General features: G+C 40.0%; 2 protein-coding genes across 5 annotated transcripts in view; one reads left to right on the forward strand and one right to left on the reverse strand.

Annotated features, from left to right (window-relative positions):
• LOC119501663 (adhesion G protein-coupled receptor E2-like) overlaps positions 1-14,582 on the reverse strand; it is a 213,824-nt gene that overhangs the window by 85,613 nt on the left and 113,629 nt on the right. The gene's annotated exons all lie outside the window — the stretch shown is intronic.
• Positions 11,666-14,582, forward strand: part of adgrl1a (adhesion G protein-coupled receptor L1a) — a 121,598-nt gene continuing 118,681 nt past the window's right edge. The window contains exon 1 of the mRNA XM_037792187.1: positions 11,666-12,467. The gene's annotated coding sequence lies outside the window, so the exon portion shown is untranslated. The remainder of the gene's footprint in view (positions 12,468-14,582) is intronic.

The following is a 14,582-nucleotide window of genomic DNA, read 5'->3' on the forward strand; positions in this document are numbered from 1 at the left end:
TCTACTAACTTTATTTTGGCGGTGCTGTGTGTATGTGTGCAGCAGCAGCAGAAACCAACCCCAGTCTACTAGATTTTCATCCGTGGGTGGATTTGTGTATCTGATAAAGTAGCAATACTGACAAGCTATTGGGACTAAAGGCGGTCCCTCAGTTTCAGTTGTTTGTCATCTCTTCTTTTTCTTCCTCCTACTCTCCCCCATCCTCAAGAGCTGCTTACCTTCCACAGCTTTGAAAAAAAAAACAAAAAAAAAAAACATCTCGCCTGCAATTTACATTTCCATATGCTGCCAGTGGCGCCAGAGAGAGTGGATAATTGGGTTGAAAGTGGTGACGGTGAGAGCAGGATAGAAAGGGATACAGAGAAGGCCAACTGAAAAAAAAAAAAACACAAGCCATTACAGAATGGTTCTCTTTTTTTCCCCTTCACTCGTCATTTTGCCATGCTGCTCTTAACCACTTGTGTAGCTGAAAAGATTTACTTTGGCCTCCCATTCTCTCTCACTCCCGCAGAATCACTCTGTACTTGCCTCCCCCAGAGCCTCGCTCCCGCCCTGCTCCTGCCTCATCCATATTCATCCAGCGTCTCTCCCTCTCTCTCTCTCTCTCCCTTCCTCTCTCTCACTGTGTCACCCACAGCATGGCGTTAATACACCAATTAGTACTAAGAGCAGATAATGGACTATGTCATATTGCAAAAGGGAAAAGTGAGACACAGAGACACAGCGAGTGAAAAAGAGAAAAAGAGAGTAAGATTGAGAGGGGTGAGTGAGAAAGGGAGAGAGAGAGAGAGAGAGAGAGAGGTGTCTTTATGGATGTGGTCTCTGAAAATGTTGAAATGCTGCGTTTGTTGCAAACATCCATCCAATGGAAAGAGCGTGATGGAAAGAGCGTGATGGAAAGAGCATGATGGGAAGAGCGCTTCGGCGGTCACAGGGTTGCTATATAAAAGCTGAGGTGTTACACCAACGCTTTGCTGGCTCCAAATACTGACGTCTGTTCGGCTTTGTTGGACTTTTAAACCATTTTCATTGGTTTCTTCCCCTTTCACTACTGGAAATGCCATACCGTTTCCTTTCCTGCCACTGCGTTCACATCTACGCCTACAGGCTTTGTACTAACTCTACACTGTATGCACGGTACGGGGCATGCATGAAAGGCCACAGAGACTTCCTCCAGTGATGCCCGGTCTCTAGTAGTGTGTTTCTATTTAATAAAGGACATTGATTTTTCTTAACCTGAAAGGAACAGCGTGTAACATTTGGGGGGATCTATTGGCAGAAATAGAATAAAATATTAATAACTATGTTTTCATTAGTGTATAATCACCTGGAACTAAGAATCATTATCGTTTTGTTAGATTAAAATGAGCCCTTCATATCTACATAGGGAGCGGGTCCTCTTCACTGAGTCCACTATGTTGCTCCACCATGTTTCTACAGTAGCCCAGAACGGACAAACCAAACACTGTCTCCAGCTAGGGCCATTCGCATTTTCACGTTTTCTTGTCTAGGGATGTCACGAGAACGGATACTTCTGTACTAAGTCGATGCCAGTCGATGCCATTACGATGCATTCAGGCTCTATTCAGTAAAAATGAGCAATGGGCGAAGGTAAAATCTAACGTTATCATGATCTGTTCAAATGTAATCTTGTAAAATGTAGTTTTTGGCAAGAAACTTGAATCAATCCAGTTCTAGAGACAACCTTTTGAGTTTTTACCTTACCCAAAGGCCACTGTAGTTCTCAGACACGCTTATGAAACTATGGTTACCGCAGAATGCAAAACCGTTGTACCGCCAGCCGCCTCCTGACTTCCGTTGCTCCAAAAGTAGTGTTATTATGTTAAGGATGGCCTCTGAGCGAGGCAAACGGCGTTACCGCGGTTTTGCACTCGGCTCCTCACGTTACTGCAGTCTTGGAAAAGGAGGAGTGAGCGGAGGGGTACTCAGCTGGTTGCAATCTGCAACCACACCAATAGATGCCGCCAAATCCTACACACTGTTCCTCTTTCTCCACGATTTAGCAACATTCTGTATCAACTTATTGAAAACAAATATAGGCATTTTGGCAATTAATGTGCCATCAATATAATACAAACAATCAAATAATAGAGATTTATACGAAACAGATGCATTTCGAAGTAATGCATTGCAGCTTTTAACAGATAACTGATCAAAATCCATATCAGTCCTTAATTCATCATAAGAAATAATTGTACTTCCAACAAAAAATACAAAGTGTCAAACTGATTATTTTATATAACACATTGGAAAAGACAATGTTCTTTCATAGCAATGTCTCATAACAAAACAAAATGTGATTTTGTGTTTTGCGGTAAAAGAGATAATTTGGCAATCACTGCAAAACAAGAAGCTGCATAACTGTGAAAATAGGAGCTATTTGCAAATAGGGCAAGGTGTTATGTAAATAACGGTGCTGCATAAGCATGAGCTCTGACTAGGAAAAACTGGCATTAATCAAACATGAGCTAGAACAAATTAAAATATGCCAGCTGTATGGCTCCATTTTCTCCTCCTTTTTAGCAAAAAAGACATGAAATATTCAGGCAAACAGGACCACTGATGCTTTGTTGATAATGTCTGTGTTATCGCGCAAGACATCGCTCTATTGAGAATATAAATGCAACATGGAACACAAGTGAACAAAAAGAATTATTATTAACAATGACTGAAATTTTCACAGTCATGGTCGAGCCTGAATGAATTTATTCAGTGCGAGAGAAACGTCCCCGCACACCAGTACAAAACCACTACAAAGCTACACAGTGGCGGGCTCTTATCTTGGACTTCCTTTCATTTCCCCCATCCCCTGTGTATTTTAACCACTGCATTTATCAACACTTATCTGGATCATTTTATTTGGGCAAAAACAGAAAAGTAATTATGATGTGATGTCTAAAAATTGAAGACTATGTTATAGCTGGACATTTGATAAGTACCCGATACAGAAAATCTGTTTCCTGTCTCCAGTATTTATTTGAGAGCCACATACTGACTACTAAAATAAAGAGCAATTTAATATCATCCTTAACATTAACTGTGAATGTTCAGTATACTCTATTTTGACCTCAGGGCTGGGCGAAATGGCCAAAATCTTCTATCACGTTATATAGGTCATTTCATATCGTAGTAACTATATATATCACTATTTAGCATATTTTCTGGTCGACACATTCTCTAGCCCAACTCATCAAATAGCGCCACTTGGTCAGTGCCCTTCGGCATCGGGGAATGACGCACAGGACACCCTTCTTGTATTATTTTTGTACGGACCAGGGATGGCATGTCAATATATACGCGTTACATGCATAATATCCTTTCAAAATAATCTTCCGTTTTCACAACGTGACTCACGTGACTGACAATACTAACGACTCACGTGACTAGCGAGTCACGTGACTCACAGGATTGACGATACCGACAACTCACATGACTAACAACCGACGTGACAAAAATAAGTCGTTACTTTTAGTTTCACATGGGACAATAACTCCAGCCTCCTGGTTGAAAGTCCTGTGTTTGTTTGACGCATCCACAACACTACCACCGGCCTCGTCACCCGCCACCTCTCACACTATTAATACTAAGTCAATTGCTCAAACCGTTGAATAACGCAGCGGGTGGGTTTACATGTGAAGTTAGTTGAAAGCCCGGTTCGTCACATGCTGTCGGTATAAAGGGTGCCTCCATGCGACGGTTTCCGATGCAGAGGGACGCTGCCCAGTCGTCGGTATTTGACAAGCTGAGAGTGAGACCGGGTTGTTCAATAAATAAGTAGTCGACAGTATATTGAGATAACCACATGGTAAAACCTATTTTTGTATACATCTGTGTGAATTAAATTTGGATTAAATTGAATTTAAAACTTGACAAATGAAAAGTAGTCAGTATCTTCTCATTTAATTAAGAATGTTAGTGCCAAATGAACAGTTTGAAAAATATGAATAAATATTTCCAGCTATACGCTGACTATGTTTACATGCATACACACAAATACAGAGTAATCAGATAGACAATAGTTTGATTTAACAGAGTTTAATTAGATTTTCTGAGAAATTGAAGTTAGTATGTGCTTATTATCAATTTAGACGACGTAATTGTGTATCTCGATATATGATTTCATCACAATCTGATTCCACTGAAAGACGATAAATCATCATGTTGAATTGTCGTCTAGCCCTGCTGTATTTGACCTCCCTGCAAAATGATCAGTCATCAGCTTGAAGAGACTGTAAGGCAGATGATATCTGAGGACAGTGAACTTTTCACATGAACAATCCATTATTTGGAAATATCTTAATGCATAAGCTGCTTTGCTTTAGTTATAAGATAACTGTATACTGTGTTTGTTTACATGTGTAGAGGTTTCTAATGAACTATTCATTATAGTGTATTTTAAGACCACTGCTGCACTGACCTTAACACAAATGTTTAGCCTGCATTACTAGAGAATACAATCCAGTCTCACAACCACGTAATATAATGATATCCAGCTTTGATTAACCAAGTATAGAGCATCTATTCATCTTTATATAACCGTCTTTACACTTGACTTTCTACGGTCATGTTATCTGTGAGTTAAGTGATCAAGCAGCGAGGCCTGCAGTATTTGTAACAAGGGACCGCTGCTTGTGTTTTGTAAGCCAATCAGCACTTAATCATGTGTAGTCACTATTGTTGTTGCTAAGAGACCGGGGTGCGATGAACAACTGCTCAGACTGTGCAGAAGCATGATGCTGTAAATGTGTCCACTTTTGGTTCTTAGTGGTCCAGTATAGGCGGGGAGGTTTGCATATACAGTCACTTGTGATTGTACTGTGACTTTGCATGAATAACATCTGATGTTGAAAAATAAAATCCTGATAGTGTGCGACTGCCACAGAGCACAAACTACATTATGCTAGCTGTTTATTGGGCGCAATGAGTCAGGCGGCCCATGAAGGTCAATTGACTGGATTTGAGAGCAGTATAACAGAGTAGGTAGACTACTGTGTGACAGAAGGCTAAGTGGCAAAGGCGTGTAGAGCCCATTCAACGGAGCCCAGTATTAGCTATCATAATAGAAACTGACAAAGGCATTTTCAAAGGGGAGAGAAAGATTGCAACACGCACTGCGGACTGGTGCAATTTTTGCATGTGATGTGGAAGTTAAATAATATCATCTGGCAGTGTATCTTACTGTACACTGTGTTCACCAGGAGACCAAAGACTAATCAGGAGTTATTACTCCTGGCAAGGACGAGCTAAAGAAAAATTAAACAAAAAACAATATTATGTATTCTGTATTCAGACATTTTTGGTTCAGTAAATAATTAGTGGGTTCAAAACAGATGCAGCAAAAGAGTTTCCACTACAAACAGAAGATGAAAAGAAAAATATTTTGTCACGCTTCATTTTACAAGTCCGCAAATTTCATGGTAATTAGAGGAAATTTGGGAATTACCATGGGAAAATATATTTGTTAGGGTAAACCGAAAAATGGACGTCGATGCCAAATCCAGGAGGCCTTACGGGAGGCCTTACGGGCCCAGTAAGAGGGACAGATAATAGCCCTTTAAGGACAGGGGAAGCCCGGAGGAAAAAGACCCAAAAGAAGAGGAACCGCAGCAGGCCCATTCCACTACTGAAGGATCAGAATAAAGCTGGTCATTGATTATTGGACCTGCAGCTCTCCAATACCTGACCTATCATCTACAAAAGAAGATCTAAGGCCCAGCATAAGCGTATAACAGCAGTAAGAGGAGAGGGAGGGTAGAGAGAATTAAATAGTTATTGAAGTTGATGTAGGACAAATGAAATGTCTATCAACTTGTGACCTTATAAAAGTGTGTGTAATAATGAGTGCATGGGGAAATGAAAGCAGAGGAGACAGAGCAGACGCAGATGGCTGCAAAAATGGAAGTAGGTTAGAAGGCTTGATTAATAAATCAGCAAAACATTGGTTCGTGACTCGACATGTCCTGGGCGTATGACCTACTAGAACCTACGAGAAATGGGGATGATGTTGTCAGTATAGGGATGCACCGATGCCTGTGTCAGGTATCTGGTCCAATACTGTGCTCATGTACTCGTTCTCTTAAATCTACTCCAACGCAACCACACCCGATACCACTTTACGGAAACATGACGTAAACCGACAAGCGGTGCAGTGGTTGAAGTGCCTAACAAGCCGCCCAGATAAACCAATGCACAAACAGGTTAAATCCTTCATTTATCACTAGCTGCGTAACGTTAGTGAGTGTGTGATGATGAGTACGAAGTTAGCGGTAACGTTATAGCTGTGAACGTGGCAGTGCAGCGCGTGTACAGTTTATCTGTCGGTGAATAAATGCAACTACAACTCCTCAAGACCAAAGTCAAGTTCCTGTGTCTTGCTCGCCACCTGCTGATTAAAGTGAAGGGGGTTAGCCCCGAAGCTAGCGACAACTCTGACTCAGACTCACTTAAGGTGGGCCAGATATTCTCCTTTAAGTGACAAGATACTCCTCTGAGTCTTGCTCAGCTTTATATATATATATATATATATATATATATATATATTCAAACGGTGAATTATTCACATCCCTACTGCAAACTATGCTCTGTTTCTATCAGGAAATATCAGGTATCGGTGCATCCTTAGTTGTCACGTATCCTCTCCTTCTCAATGATGTAAAAGTACAGATTGTGTGCAACTAGGTCAGGTCCACACATCGTGTCTGACTATAAAAGTGACATTTCCCTATCAGCAAAAGGATACTTGCAGCTCAAACTATTTCCTGCAACTATACCAACAGTTACAATTAAGGAGGGAGCTGTCGTTAACTACAGTGTTTTCACATAGCATCTTTAAATCAGGCCACTAAGGGGGCGTTCACACTGAACGTGAAGTGAACTTTTCGCGTGGCGCGATTACATGCAAAGTCAATGAAAAGAGGCGAACAGATGCAAGTTTGCACCACAACAGTTGAAATATTTCAACTCCTGCGAGAAATTCACTTGACTCTGTGTCACAAAAGCCTATCAGCGTTGATATTCTCCTCGTTGTTGAATCAGAAATGGAGGAAAACAATATTGCAGCTCTCTGTGGACACCCAGAGCTCTACGAATATTTGTACAGAGACCGGACAAAACTCTGTGTATAAATGAATGTGTATAACCCACACACTGTCTACGGTATAATCAACAACCTCACTGCCGTATTTATGCCTAGAGATGTTATGTTGAGTGTTGATGGAGCAGCTGCATAGCCTGGCACTGATCGATCCAAACTCCATTCAGAAAATAAGCATTTTAAAAGTTGTTTGTTTGTCGTGTTGCGGACAGACCTGACAAAGCATAAATTCTGACTTTTTACAAATCTGCATCATTATGTAGTTACATACAGCACAACCCGTTTATCTTGGGCTAATGCCGCTGTAGCGGCGTGTGGCTTGTTAAACATAGTGATTACAGCTCGGTGACATTCACCGAGCGCCGCCAGGTGATGTTATGAACTGATATACCACAGCGTTTGGTTTTCCGAAGTATCTGAGACTTTCATAACATGTACAAGGCAGCAATAGTGGTTATTTTGGCCGTGGCTGGTGAACACAAATGATCCCGGTGGTCAAACTCGCGCAAAGCACATTTTCGCCTCATGTTTGGTGTGAATACAGCATAAGGGTGCTAGTGAGAAGGTAATGTGGAAGGCTTTAGGAAGTAGACAGTTGTAGAAATCCTCCGCACCAGTCTATTCTGATTATGATGTTCTATATGAAAACAGGCAGGCTAATCTTAACCACTTTACTATAATGTGAGTGCTGGCCTAGACTCTTGTACTGCACTGCCAGGGTAACAATGGGTATGTTTGAATATTTCTGGATGTGTGAGTGTGTGTGTATGCACTGTATGTATATATGAATGCACTCAATGCACTGAACCTACTAATATAAAATATTATCATAGCTGTATATTACTTCCTCCCGGTGCTACACATTCCCCTGTGCTATTATGTTGATGCAGTACGGTACTGTATATGATAAGCCCAATACCGCACATGACACATCTGATATAATGTGCATGTAGCATCAATGATGCAGTGGAAATAAATGACATAGAGTATGTAGCCTGTGAGCACTCTACAGCACCGTGTATCATATAATATGGTTTAGTATGTGGCATCATTTTACAGGTCCACAAATTTCATGGTAATTAGGTGATAATTAGAAAGTAACCTATTTGAAATTGGAAATAGCGGAATATAAGTATTAAATAATGTTTATAATAAAGTAATTTTCAATAAATTTTGAGGTAAATATTGGGGTAATTTGGCAGTAATTCAAAATAAATTTCAAATAGGTTACTTGATAATTATCAACTAATTACCATGAAATTTGCGGACTTGTAAAAATGAAGTGTTACCGGCTATTCTTGTATAAAGTACATATATAGACCCTGTGATGTGTCCGATAAGTGATGAGAGAAAGAAGACAAGATAGCTAATTACTATTGTAAGTAAGTGAATCATTGATTTGTCAATTACTTTGCGCGGTACAGAACCAACCTGCACTGCCACTGTGTTTTAACATACAGTAGAATAAGTGGCTTCTCGCCAGTTTTCTATTTATACCTCCAGGAGAAAACTGGGAGTGAGAAACCAGACTTAGAGTGGTGCATGCTGGTAGTTCAGGATTAACATGTACTTCCAATGCTGGGAGTTCCAACTCCACTTGAAACTGTTGCTGTGTGTCATCCCCTGACTCACTCTCTCATAGAGCGTCTCGCGTGTGCTCTACAGCAGCTAAACCATGTTACAGTTAAGGGTTTTAACTTGTTCTTAACTTTGTATTCCTCAGATTATTTCTCCGGTTTCGCTCTCTCTTGTGAGCATACCGAAGAGCCCCTGAACTGCCAATTTATGACAGTCCTTCAGCCCCGTCATCTTGATTCGTCAGCACCTCGTCCGTCAGAAAAATAATCTTTAGAAAAATCCATCTGTGCCTGTGCACACAGAGGAAAGCAAACTATCTTAGAAGGATTTTATCCCCTCTGAGAATGAGTGCTTTGACATTACACATTGTCTGTAGTGCTGTAAAACTAATGAAACAATATGAAAAGCCCATTGAGATGAATTCAAGATGGTGCACTTAAGTGATTTAGTCTCATAATACAGATGAGTTGTTGTAGTTGTTGCGGTTTGTTTCCATTCAATTGTCAAGCGCATTTTAAGCGAACTTTTGAAATGTTGCAAAAAAAGAAATGGGAATTGGGCACGTTTCCATCAACTGGTTTGGAGCGAATAAACTAGGCTAAAGCGTAGTTTGGTCAGAAGGTGGCGCTGTAGGCTACGCATGGCTGTAATCCAACAGTAAACAGAGTAGAAGAAGAAGTAGAGGTCGCGAACGGAAACAAAACAGGTTGGCTTGGCCACCTAACCATCTATGAAAGAAAAATGGAGAGAGGTCTTCAGGAATTGGACAAGTTTTAATTGTTCTTTCATGTCAGCTAGTATTGGCCATGTTTCAAGTTGTCAAGAGACAAAGACGACCATTCACACGTTATGGGAATATCTGAGATGCCGACAGCGGAAACAGCTGATCAGTTAACATGAGACTGCATCAGAATTTATTCGGCGAAGTCGTTTCAATTACACATTTAGCTCATCAACTCTTTTTCGATGGCGGCAAAAACCTCCTCAAGCGAGCGTAAAAACGTTTTTTTCCGCAATTAAGGAGGTTTATCGAAGTTTGCTGTTTCCATATAACTATCCTTCAAAATGTGCACAAAAAATATGTGAATGGAAACATGGCTATTATCGTTATGGCTTTATCTATTAATTCACTGAGTATACATGTACTGTATGAAAATGGTTGGATCTTTTTAATATACTGTACATACAATACACTTCTAGTCTTAGTTATGTGAAAAAACAACACAGGAGAAATGCGTAAGAAAGATATTATACATGTATTAAACATATTTGCAGATTCTAAGAGGATTATAGATGTGTTAGATTAGAAAGTAATCTATGAACTATCATAGATTTAAAAATTTAAATATTTACTGAATGAATGTATCGGACCCCCTGGCGGAGTGCTACGATCCCCTGGTGGACCCCGGACCCCACTTTGAGAATCACTGCTATACAACATGAGGCCACGGCTCTGTCTCATGAAATGTTGTCTACTTTTTCAGAAACCTGAAGATTTTTTTTTTCCAGTGAAACACATAGTAAATAGCTGCATTTAGATCTGCAACGATTAATTGATTGTTGTCAACTATTGAATTAATCGGCTGTGGTTTGATTTTTAAAGAAAAAAATTCTCTGACTCCAGCTTCTTAAATGTGAAAATTTTCTGGTTTCTTTACTCCTCTATGACAGTAAACTGAATATCTCTGAGTTGAAAACTAAACAAGACATTTGAGGACGTCATCTTGGGCTTTGGGAAACACTAATGACATTTTTCACAATTTTCTGACATTTTATAGACCAAACAACTAATCAAGAAAATAATCGACAATGACAATAATCGTGAGTTGCAGCCCTGTAGTTGCGTTAGAGCGCTGGCTGTATTTTGATTTAAAAAATATATCTTAAGAAACTACATCTGAGAAGAGTTATAGAGTAATATACTGTATGTGTCACAGTGAGTTGGGATATAACAGTGGGGGGCCGGTACTTCTGGAGAATTACACCCGTGAATTTAAACTCTTTTTGCAGGGAAACCACAGATGACTAGTTCAAGGATGTCTGAGTTAGGAAACTAAAAAGAAAGAAAGAAAGAAAGAAAGAAAGAAAGAAAGAAAGAAAGAAAGTGCTACACTTTAAACAAGTGCTGTTAATTTACAGCAGGATTTCAACAGTATTAACCTGTTATTGCTAAAAACAGTGCTTTACTGTTAATACATCGTTCATAGGCCGTTTTTTAACTGAACTATAATGCATTCTTAAAAAACATCACTTTACTGCTGATCAACTGTCCAAAGTATCATCAGTAACAGTTTCATGCAGTATTGTTTTAATTCTGGGACCTGATCTGCACATGTGAGGCTTGTACATTGTACATGATTGTAAAATCAGTGAATTAGCTTTATTGTTCTTCACTCACATGTTGTTATGGTTGCATTCTGTACTTGTAGCTAGAGACACACATTTTGGGAAAAGTGTCAACAAGTCTATTATAGTCTTTTTCCTAACAAGAGCCTTTAATTGTATTTAGTGTGACTATTCCTATGTCTGTAACCTGCTAAGTCTGTTCATTTAGGCAAACAAACAATGTTTATTAAAATGTATGTAAAAAATACAACCTAAATAGTGCATTAAATCAAATCAGTAAGATAATGTAAAAGAAAGGTGAAAAACAGCTATATAATGTATCTTTAAACAGTAAATTAACTGTAAAATACTGTGAAATTAATAAAGTTCAAACTGTATTTTTCATTAACAGTACAAAGCTGTAAATTTCAGCGACAGTATAATAATGTTCATTTTACAGTAACATAAAGGCAACCCTGCTGCCAGTTCTTTACTGTTATTTTACTGGGAAATTCTGAACAGTGTAGTGTTACACAGGGGGAGCAATGTAACTGTAGTGGGCGGGCAGAAAGTGGGACATTATTTCCTGCTCTAAATCTGGGTTGGTTATAAAAACTGTCTTCAAACTGTGTTTTAGGCCACCAAACTGTGCGTGAAAGGGCGATGATGAATGCGCTATAGGTTGTAATAGGCCTGATGCAGAACTGCAGTGGTCGAGATGTAGCGTGTGAATGTGAATGGTCCTGATGAGAGAGCTGCGCGCTGCCTGGGAGACTAGAGACGAGTGATCCGCTCGGTGCGTCAGGACGCACAACAGATACCCGCAGATGGCCTGTGCACACTATCCCACTTCCAACGGGTGATTTAGAGCTGCTTTTGATTTTGTGAGTGAGACTACATCACATGAAGGTGAAGAGTTTGAGAAAAGGACGCACATACACAGCAGAGAATCATCCAAGAAGATTTGTGTTACGCAGACGGTTTTGCAAACGGTGGCACATTCGCTCACCGACGGACGACTACACAACTTGAGCTTCATATTCAACCTCTCCAGCTTTGACATTCACAGCTTAACGTTGTCGCATGTTATCGCAGTTGTTCAGCAGGACAATGATGTCGTCGCTGTTATTTATTTTGATGCCCACACGGGCGCATTTTCGTGAGAATCTGCTCTGTCCGTGAGGATTTCTCTCCATCACTGTCTCTCTCTGCCTTTTTATCACATTGTTTTTTTGTTTTTTTTTAAATCGGGTGGATTTTTTTTTTCTCGTCGGTTTGTCTTTAAGATAGCAGGCTATTAATTTTTAATTCTTATGCATCCGCACGAAGACGGGACCAGAGAGGAGAAAACGAGTGATAACCAGAGAGGAGGAGAGGAGGAGGAGGAGAAGTGAGGAGGCAAGAATGAATGAGACACACTGAGCAACCAAGGAGATTGGGAGGAATCAAGGTAGGAGCCAAGCAGCAGTTTTCATCTTATATATATATACATATTTATTTTTTATATATATGTGTTCTTAATATGACACCAGTGCGACAATAATAGCGTGTAATGTGCACCACCACAGGCTCCCAGGATCAGGCTGTGTGAGGTGTTCAGGCGTGTAAGCTGATTTATTTATTAATATCTGATCCTTTTGACAGATATAAGGAGTTTGTGCGTCAACAGCTTCATATGTTAAATGCTGTGCTGGATGCTTTCAATTTGAGAGCAAGGACTCCTGTTTGTGGGCCTTTATGCATTGCACCGTGGCCTGCACACTAAAAAGATTTGGGCATTTTTGATTAATATACAGTCTGGGTAGAAGGGGGGACAAATAGCCTCTAGTTTTCCAAAAAAGCAAAGTGGAAGAAATTTGGCAAATCAAGTGACACTGGAAAAAAACCCAAGTGGTGAACTAATTCTTTCCTTGTTCACCAGAAAAAAAAATAAGGAAAAAGTAGCCAACATGTCCTGGGATGTTGGCTTCATGTGTGATTTTTTAGCAAACACCCCTCTCACTGGAGCTCCTTCCAAAAAGAGAGAAAGAAATGAAGCACCTCATTGACTATTAGAAGAAGAGAAATGCATCAGAGCGAAGTGTGCTGCCTTAAAGTGAACTCCTCTGCCCAATCCCCCATGTCCCAGACTACACCATTAATCCCATCAAGTCATCACCTATAGGCCAGCTGCTCTCTTTGAGGAATGTGGTCCCCTAACAAGATGATTTATGTGAAATCCCAATTAGAGGACGTATATGGAAATAGCCATCCTGGTCATGTCTTCAATAATAAATGCATCAGCGTAAAACAACAGGCAAGAAAAAATCCTCCCAAGTAATCCAAATTTGATCAAATGTGACCCCGTCATGCTCATGAAAACTGAGGCGCTTTCATATTGTTACTATTCTGAACTAATTCCCAATTTAATAATAAAACATCTAATAAAAAGTCAGCCTGCGTTGTGGAAGAAATTAAACCTTTTCTTCTTCTTGGTGTGTTATTATGATAAAACTGAACCCGAGGAGGCACACATGAAAGAGCCTGAAAAACAGTTATTTTTTTCTGCTGGTAAGCCTTTTTCCTCATTTCACCGGGGTGCATTGTGTTTGTCCTGCCAATTCTTGGGGAAAAATTGGCATGTCTACTATTCTGAAGGGGCTGAATGAAATTCAAATTCTTCAGGTGGTAAAACAGCAATATTGCAACTGTCTGATTGCGTTATCTGGGCATTCAAGAAGCCAGACTTGGAATTGGTTTACTGCCAAACACTCTCCCCGGGAAGACAGAAGGATTTATTTCCCCCTTGTCTGCGTGTCACATCACCATCAGAAAAATTATTCTCGCCTTTCAATGGGTGAATAATAGTCATACATTAGCATGGCATTAATGATCGTCAGACTTTTAATAAGTCACTAATCGTGATTAGATTTATTTCAGTGGGATTGAGCGTTTTTTTTGGGAGGCTCTGAAACGCTGTGGTCAGGACTCGACGGCCATATTATTCTGCTGAAGATTTCCTGTATACACAACCTGCCTGACGGTCTCTGCACAGAATTATTCTGACTCGTCACATGCATTTAGTTTAAAAAAATGTGTTTGGTGCACACGACAAATGCACACACTCATCCTTTCATACAGTGCATATGCACGCACACACACAAGCTATTTTTTATGAATAAGAATAGCAGAGCTCTGTCTGCAAAGTGATTACTCGTATGTTTCCTTTGCATCTCCTTTATGCAATATGTATGCAGCCCCCTATAGCGCTTTGACAAGGCTGACTAACTGAATATGTTAATAGAAAAATAAGCAGAAAGATACAGCACTGCTATGAATTTCAAAAAATGACCTATGATGTTTCACACCCTCAGGACAGCTAAATGCATCGCACGCTATGATGCTCCAAAGAATAATGTGAGAATAACATTCACGCTGAAAGCTTTTGATATAACATCGCACAATGACTCTCGCGGCATGGTTATTAATTACAGCGAGGGGCACATATTGAATGCTACATGTCAATAAAGGATTTGTTGATTTTGACACTGTAATGGAGACTCGGCCTTAACCTGTGAAGGACACG

Source organism: Sebastes umbrosus, chromosome 14, assembly GCF_015220745.1.
Source record: "Sebastes umbrosus isolate fSebUmb1 chromosome 14, fSebUmb1.pri, whole genome shotgun sequence".
Classification (NCBI taxonomy): Eukaryota; Metazoa; Chordata; class Actinopteri; order Perciformes; family Sebastidae; genus Sebastes; species Sebastes umbrosus.